Raw genomic sequence first — 7,500 nt, forward strand, 5'->3', positions numbered from 1 at the left:
GTTACACCTGTGATTGCCAGGGTCACCATAAGATGGTACAAGGCACTGAGCGCAGGGGGTCCAACAGAGCCCATATAGATGATATATATATATATATATATATATAGTTAGATGATATTGGTTTCCAGAAGTCACAAGTAGTAGCCCATAATTCGGGGGTGAATAAAATGTATTCTTTTAATGATAGAATATCTCATATATGAACAAGCATTTACATTATTCAGATTCTCTATCTTCAAAACAAATAATTAAATTATCCTATTTTTTTTTTTACGGTTTAGGTGAATCTATTTAATTTTGTTAGCACAGCAATGAGGCTAGGGACAAAAGTCCCTGCCGCAACACTGGTTCAGCTTTCCTTTTGTTCCCCCCGGCGCAAAATGTGTTTTTCGCATCTTTTCTGAAAACATTCCAAGTCAAACTGACAACTGATTCAAAAAAAAAAAGTCAACCTGAGGTTTCGGTGATTGTTCAGGTATTTACCCTGATTTTCTGATTCATCACCCCACCACCCATAACATTCAGATGTGTCCTGCCGGGCACCTGGGAAACACTGACAGCAGCCCTATTAATTGCAATCACAAGATAATCATTCCAGCAGTGAAACTGTCATTCATTTTTCGGAACACATCAAAAAAGTGTTTCTCTAACAGCCCCAGCCGGTGGTCCTGGCAGACGGACAGCATCGACAAGCTCAGTCATCTCTTGGAAGAGTGAATAATCTGTTGCAAATGTTGAAGTGTCAGTTCATTTCATTCCAGGGCTTTTGGAAATTGAGATGCAATAGATACATTAACAGGAACGCATCTGAAACAAAACATGACATTGGCCCTAGTATCACAAACGAGAACCCCCTTCGGATGTTTTGACCCAGTTTGTGTGACCCACTTGCTGGGCTTGTGTTTGTATGTGCTGCTCGGATCACAAGATTTACTGCAACAACACTGAAACGCTGGAACAACATGACTTTCCTGGCACTGTACACCGCTGTGCAAACTAAACGCCTTGACCCCGTGCAGCAGGGGGGCGACGGCCGTGCGGAGCGGCGTGTTTTCATCGGTTCATTCGTTTTGATGAGTTCTTCTTCTTCTCTGGTTGAAGAAGGTGTGCTGCTCGGTGAAATCAGCTGGTTTAGTGTTTTCGGTTGCAACGAAAACCTGCACCCTCAGCCCTCCATGGCACACCTATTCCCGCTGTACAGTATCTAACACTATGGAAGATACCGTGCTGGACGGGTAGGCACGAGGGTCAAAAGCAAATGTTTGTAGAGGACTCCTTTAAGAAGATCCCAGATTGTGCATGGGCTGGAGGTACAAGGTTGCAGGGTGAAGGGGGGGGGGGAGGTGGGAGGTGAATGTGTAATGGGGTACTCAGATCGGTGTAGGTACAGGATCTACTCGACCTACCGATTCTGTTTGCCCTACCGGAAAGTGCTCGGCTCGGAGTCCACGACGGGGTCTAACCCAAACCCAAACCCAAACCCCTAACCCTGATTCATATTTTTAATGTCGATCGTGTCTGATAACATCAGTAGCTTAGCGTTAGCTTGTTAGCGTAATCTAAAGCTGTCGGCCATTTTGCCCACGTTAATCCCACCACGTGCCCGACGTATACAGCCAATCAAACGCCCTGCCCCGACGTATACAGCCAATCAAATGCCTGCCACGACGTATACAGCCAATCAAATGCCTGCCCGAGATGAAATTGGAGCCGAACGATTTTTGCACCGACACCGGCACGGAAGCGGTGAAAAGCAGGATGATGGAGGGAGGAGGTTGAAACATATAGATAGATAGATAGATAGATGGATAGATAGATAGATAGATAGATAGATAGATAGATACTGTAGATAGATAGATAGATAGATAGATAGATAGATAGATAGATACTGTAGATAGATAGATAGATAGATAGATAGATAGATAGATAGATAGATAGATAGATAGATACTGTAGATAGATAGATAGATAGATAGATAGATAGATAGATAGATAGATAGATAGATAGATAGATAGATAGATAGAACCATAACCACCAAATCACTCCCCCCATTAAAGGATCATTTTCAACCTGGGCCTTATTTTCCTAGTTTTAGACATCATGACGATTGATTTGTGTTGAACATGTCAACACTGTAGGGCTTTATGTCCCTCCAGGTTGCCGGTAGCGCTGCTCTCCAATACACACAAGAAGACTGCTCAACTCCCCAGTGAAAGGACATGTTTTAATACTCTGTGTGTTATTATGTTGCAAGGACGTGTTTTAATACTCTGTGTGTTATTATGTTGCAAGGACGTGTTTTAATGGCTTGTCGTTGGGTTCAACTGTTGGAGTTGGAGTTTGTATTGGAGAGCAGCGCTCCAGCCAACTGCAGCTTACATAAAGTTCTACAGTGAAATAAGTGACTAACTTTTGAACACAATCAATCGTCACAATGGCAGAAACTAGGAAAATAAAGCCCAGATTGAAAATAACTGGAATTGTCCTAACAATAATAATAATTCCATAACCACAGCTCTGGGCCTGCACTGGATAAGGTCATGGGCGCCTAACTTTGCGTAAATGTGTGTGTGTGTGTGCGCGCATATGTGTGTGTTGGGGATTGCGGTTGTGGGGGGGGGGGGGGGGGGGGGGGGGGGGGGGTTGCTAGGGGACCCAGATTTATTTTGATTTTTTAATCATATTATATTTATTTATTTTATACACCATTTTCTGCAATTTAACATAGTTTATGTGCAGTATTTTCTTTGTATTGTGACGCTTGATTCTCAGTGCTACATTAAGAACCCAAAGAACACAACACAACACAACACAAAATTACAAATAAGCCACTAAAGCCAGTCACATGCTTTGGCATCCTACCTGTTGCTGCTGCTCTGCTGTGCTCAGCTGACACTGCTAACAGTAGGCTATCATCTTCAAATGGTTAAAAAACACCTCACTTTAGCTTCGCTAGATAGCTTGCCAAATGTTAAGCACCGGTTCAGAGAGAAAGACAGAGACCTTCGGCACACAGAGCCAGCCAAAACCAAGCTAATGTTACTCACAACAATAACAACAGTTGTTAGCTAGCTATATAAATATAGCTATATAGCTATATAAATATAGCTAGGTCACACTCGCATTATGTTGTCTCTCAGCTCTGGTCGGCCGTACTCAGGCAGTTACTTCAGAGAAACACACCTGTGCTGTTTTTAACTTTGCTTTGCCCACAACTTGTGATATCAGACTGAACTCATTACACTCATCTCCACCAGCAAAAGCAGCAGAATCGACTTCTGGTGTTGTTTAATGGCTTATCCGTTTCTGCAAATTAACTACTCAGATATTTTACTTAGTCTTTAATTATTTATACAACTCGAGCCAAAGTCGACGCCACTTCCTGCTTCAGCATGCGTACCAAGAGATTTCCATCTGCCATTTATTTTCCCATAGAAATTTCTTGTAAAAAATATGCTTATAAAAATAGTTTTACTTAGTCAAACCAAACAATTCAGCTATATTTAGAAACAGGAGAGACCACAGAACATAGAGACAGTCGGTCACGTTACTTCCGGTAATGTGTGTGTGTGCAAACGTAAAAAAAATGCAATTTAAAAATAATATTGTTTCGATGTTGTTGTTTTGTTTGTTTTTTTGGTCCGAGTGAAATGTTCTATGGTCTCTCGAGTCTCCTGTTTTTAAATATAGCTGAATCGTAAAATTATTTTTATAAGCATTTTATGAAATCCCTATGGGAAAATAAATGGTGGATGAAAATCTCTGTTACGCATGCTGAAGCAGGAAGTAATCTCTTCTCGCCCTGAAAGCATATCTCGCGCCAGGGGCTAGCTAGCTTAAATGTCTACAGAAGGATTAGCTTCCATCGCCGGCCGCTAGTTAGCAACTCACCTGGAGCTAGGGTTGGCAACATTACATCCCCCCCCCCCCAATCCAAGTCAAAAACTAGTAATAGCCTAATAGGCCTATGATGCCCATTTGCCAAACAATGACACACCCACTGCATCCAACAGTTTTCTCTCTCTCTCTTTTTCTCTCTCTTAAGCCGTTTTCCCACATGCGCTTTGTACCGCTAAATGACCAGAACGTGGTCTAATGCCTTCATGTGTGAAAGTTGTTGTTCCGGTATAAGCGCGACCCCGTCATCGTGGACATTTCACCAGTTTCGAGCCAGTCAGAAGAGCGGTATGCGCGATAACGGACACAAGTGTAAAACGGGTCCAGTCATTTCCCACTATCAGTGGGCGTTGTCTCAGGTGGTGTTGTAGCACACAGTAGACAGTCCAACACCAAATACACAACTGATTGTTCGATATTCCCCTGGTGTTGCGTACCACCAAAGCACTATTGCCAGTCGCAAACGCGCTTCCAGTGGTTTTCGCCACCGGGTGATCTTGCGTGTTAGTGCGGGTCGGACCAGACTCAGCATGTAGTCGAACGTAGACCGGGACATGCGAAAATGACGCTTCCATTCCACGTCGTCAAAATTGTTCAGAGCATCTTCCCAAAATAAATTCCCTCCTGGTCTCTCTCGCTTCCAGACGGCTCTAGTCTCACGCAGCAGCGCAGAGGTACTTAACACTGTCATCATCTGTCCCCGGTTTAGTCTATCTTCCTATTCTGCACGATGTTGAGCGGAGAAGACTGCGAACATGAATCTGTTTCTGTTCGCACGTATATCCCTTTCCATTTTCGCCTTAATTTGTCTGCGTCGCTGTCTACGTTTGAGGAAAAAGCGCGTCAGCAATATTATCAAAAGAGTGGACGCCGGCTTTTTTTCTGACTGGCCTCAGTGGCCTGCAGCACAGTTTATACGTCATGACCCCAGGCCACTCTCCTCCGCCCGCCGCCCCCCGCCCGCTCCCCCTCACCCCACCCCCCAACATACCGGCTATTTGACGACTAGATTCCCACATGCGAGTGCTCAGGTGTAGGGGGAAATTCCGGGAAATGTCCGATATTGACTTACAGGTAATTTTCCGGTACGCATGTGGAAAAAGGGCTTTACACACACACACACACGCACACACACACACACACACACACACACACACACGCGCACGCACGCACGCCCACACACACACACACACAGTCACACACACACAGGCCCCTATTATCTCTCTTCCTTTCAGTACCACGGACAGCGCAGCGCCTATGCTCTCTCTCTTTCTCAAACACACATTACCAAAATAAAGAAATAGACAGACTTTTACCGTTAAAAAAATGTAATTGATAAGGGAAGACCTCTTGTGAATTGGGTCGCGATGGTTTGTCATTTTTTTAAAGTGGGTCGCCATAAAAAAAAAAGTTTGGAAAACACTGAAATAGACAATAGAAAATACTATGTTTTGGGGGTTGATTGACAGGTCACCTGTCTAGTGATTGCGCAGCTTGCCGATCACGGACGCAGAGGGACGACCCTTAGGTGTGATATAATGAGCATATACCACGATCTGTCGCAATCTATTGCTTAAATATTACTTAAGCTCATGAATATAACCCGGGTTTTATGAGTAATATGTAGCGAAGCATTTCGCCAGACTTGCCGGGTAGGCGAGAAGAGATGGCTTCTCATAATGATGTTTATTTTAATTTTTTATATACTGTATTATAGCGCGATACACTACCCCTGGTGCACGGAGTGAGATGTGAGTTCTGGCCAGGGTAACATGAGATGTCGCCCATAAGCGAAACACTTCATGACATATTACTCATGGAACCAGGGTTATATTCATAACCTTAAGTTTTGGATAAAGGGTTTCCTTGTAGCAATGTCTTTCCGAGGCTATGGTTGTGGGGGTACTCGATGGGGCCAGGTCTAAGGAAGGAGAGAGAGAGAGAGAGACCAGATGATATGAGGTCCCTCTTCCTAATAATGTCAGGAATTTCATTATTTCCTCAGAAAATATTTGTCCAGCTTTTTTGGATGTGCATGGGGGGTGGGGGGGTGGGGGGAGGGTCATGGGGGTTTGATGCTGAGATCAGCCCGTGATGGATAAAAGCAGTTTACTACTGTCGGGCCAAAGCTTAACTAATCTGAGTTGAATTATATCTAATGCCCTGAGCCTTGCTATAAAAACACAATGTGCATCAGATGTGACTGGATGGATGGATAGATGGACGCACACGGGGCGCTTAGAGTGAAAACAGACCGTCTCCGCATGGCCAGATGAAAAAAGGCCCTCTCTCGCTCTCTCTATGTGTGTGTGTGTGTGTGTGTGTGTGTGTGTGTGTGTGTATGTGCTCACACACACGCACGCGCACGACGTGTGTGTGTATATTTGTGTGTTCCAGATTTCACACTATTTTCTAATTGCGGGCCTGATCATGCTAGTAAACAATTGGCAGGGCACTTGAGGTCAGTAGCCACTGTAGGAACTAGGAGGAAGCAGGAACTAGGAGGAAGCAGGAACTAGGAGGAAGCAGGAACTAGGAGGAAGGAGGAACTAGGAGGAAGCAGGAACTAGGAGGAAGCAGGAACTAGGAGGAAGCAGGAACTATAGGAGGAAGCAGGAACTAGGAGGAAGCAGGAACTAGGAGGAAGCAGGAACTAGGAGGAAGCAGGAACTAGGAGGAAGCAGGAACTAGGAGGAAGCAGGAACTAGGAGGAAGCAGGAACTAGGAGGAAGCAGGAACTAGGAGGAAGCAGGAACTAGGAGGATGCAGGAACTAGGAGGAAGCAGGAACTAGGAGGAAGCAGGAACTAGGATGATGCAGGAACTAGGAGGAAGCAGGAACTAGGAGGAAGCAGGAACTAGGAGGAAGCAGGAACTAGGAGGAAGCAGGAACTAGGAGGAAGCAGGAACTAGGAGGAAGCAGGAACTAGGAGGAAGCAGGAACTAGGAGGATGCAGGAACTAGGAGGAAGCAGGAACTAGGAGGAAGCAGGAACTAGGATGATGCAGGAACTAGGAGGAAGCAGGAACTAGGAGGAAGCAGGAACTAGGAGGAAGCAGGAAGTAGGAGGAAGCAGGAACTAGGAGGAAACAGGAACTAGGAGGAAGCAGGAACTAGGAGGATGCAGGAAGTAGGAGGATGCAGGAAGTAGGAGGATGCAGGAACTAGGAGGAAGCAGGAACTAGGAGGATGCAGGAAGTAGGAGGATGCAGGAAGTAGGAGGATGCAGGAAGTAGGATGATGCAGGAACTAGGAGGAAGCAGGAACTAGGAGGATGCAGGAAGTAGGAGGATGCAGGAAGTAGGAGGATGCAGGAAGTAGGAGGAAGCAGGAACTAGGAGGAAGCAGGAACTAGGAGGATGCAGGAACTAGGAGGAAGCAGGAACTAGGAGGAAGCAGGAACTAGGAGGATGCAGGAAGTAGGAGGATGCAGGAAGTAGGAGGATGCAGGAAGTAGGAGGAAGCAGGGACTAGGAGGAAGCAGGAACTAGGAGGAAGCAGGAACTAGGAGGATGCAGGAACTAGGAGGAAGCAGGAACTAGGAGGAAGCAGGAAGTAGGAGGAAGCAGGAACTAGGAGGAAGCAGGAACTAGGAGGAAGCAGG

General features: G+C 45.4%; 1 protein-coding gene across 1 annotated transcript in view; it reads right to left on the reverse strand.

Annotated features, from left to right (window-relative positions):
- The window catches only part of pappaa (pregnancy-associated plasma protein A, pappalysin 1a), a gene marked incomplete at both ends in the record, with an annotated part of 178,087 nt that overhangs the window by 148,354 nt on the left and 22,233 nt on the right, over nucleotides 1–7,500 (reverse strand).

The sequence above is a fragment of the Poromitra crassiceps genome (assembly GCF_964638095.1).
Source record: "Poromitra crassiceps genome assembly, chromosome: 21".
Lineage (NCBI taxonomy): Eukaryota > Metazoa > Chordata > Actinopteri > Beryciformes > Melamphaidae > Poromitra > Poromitra crassiceps.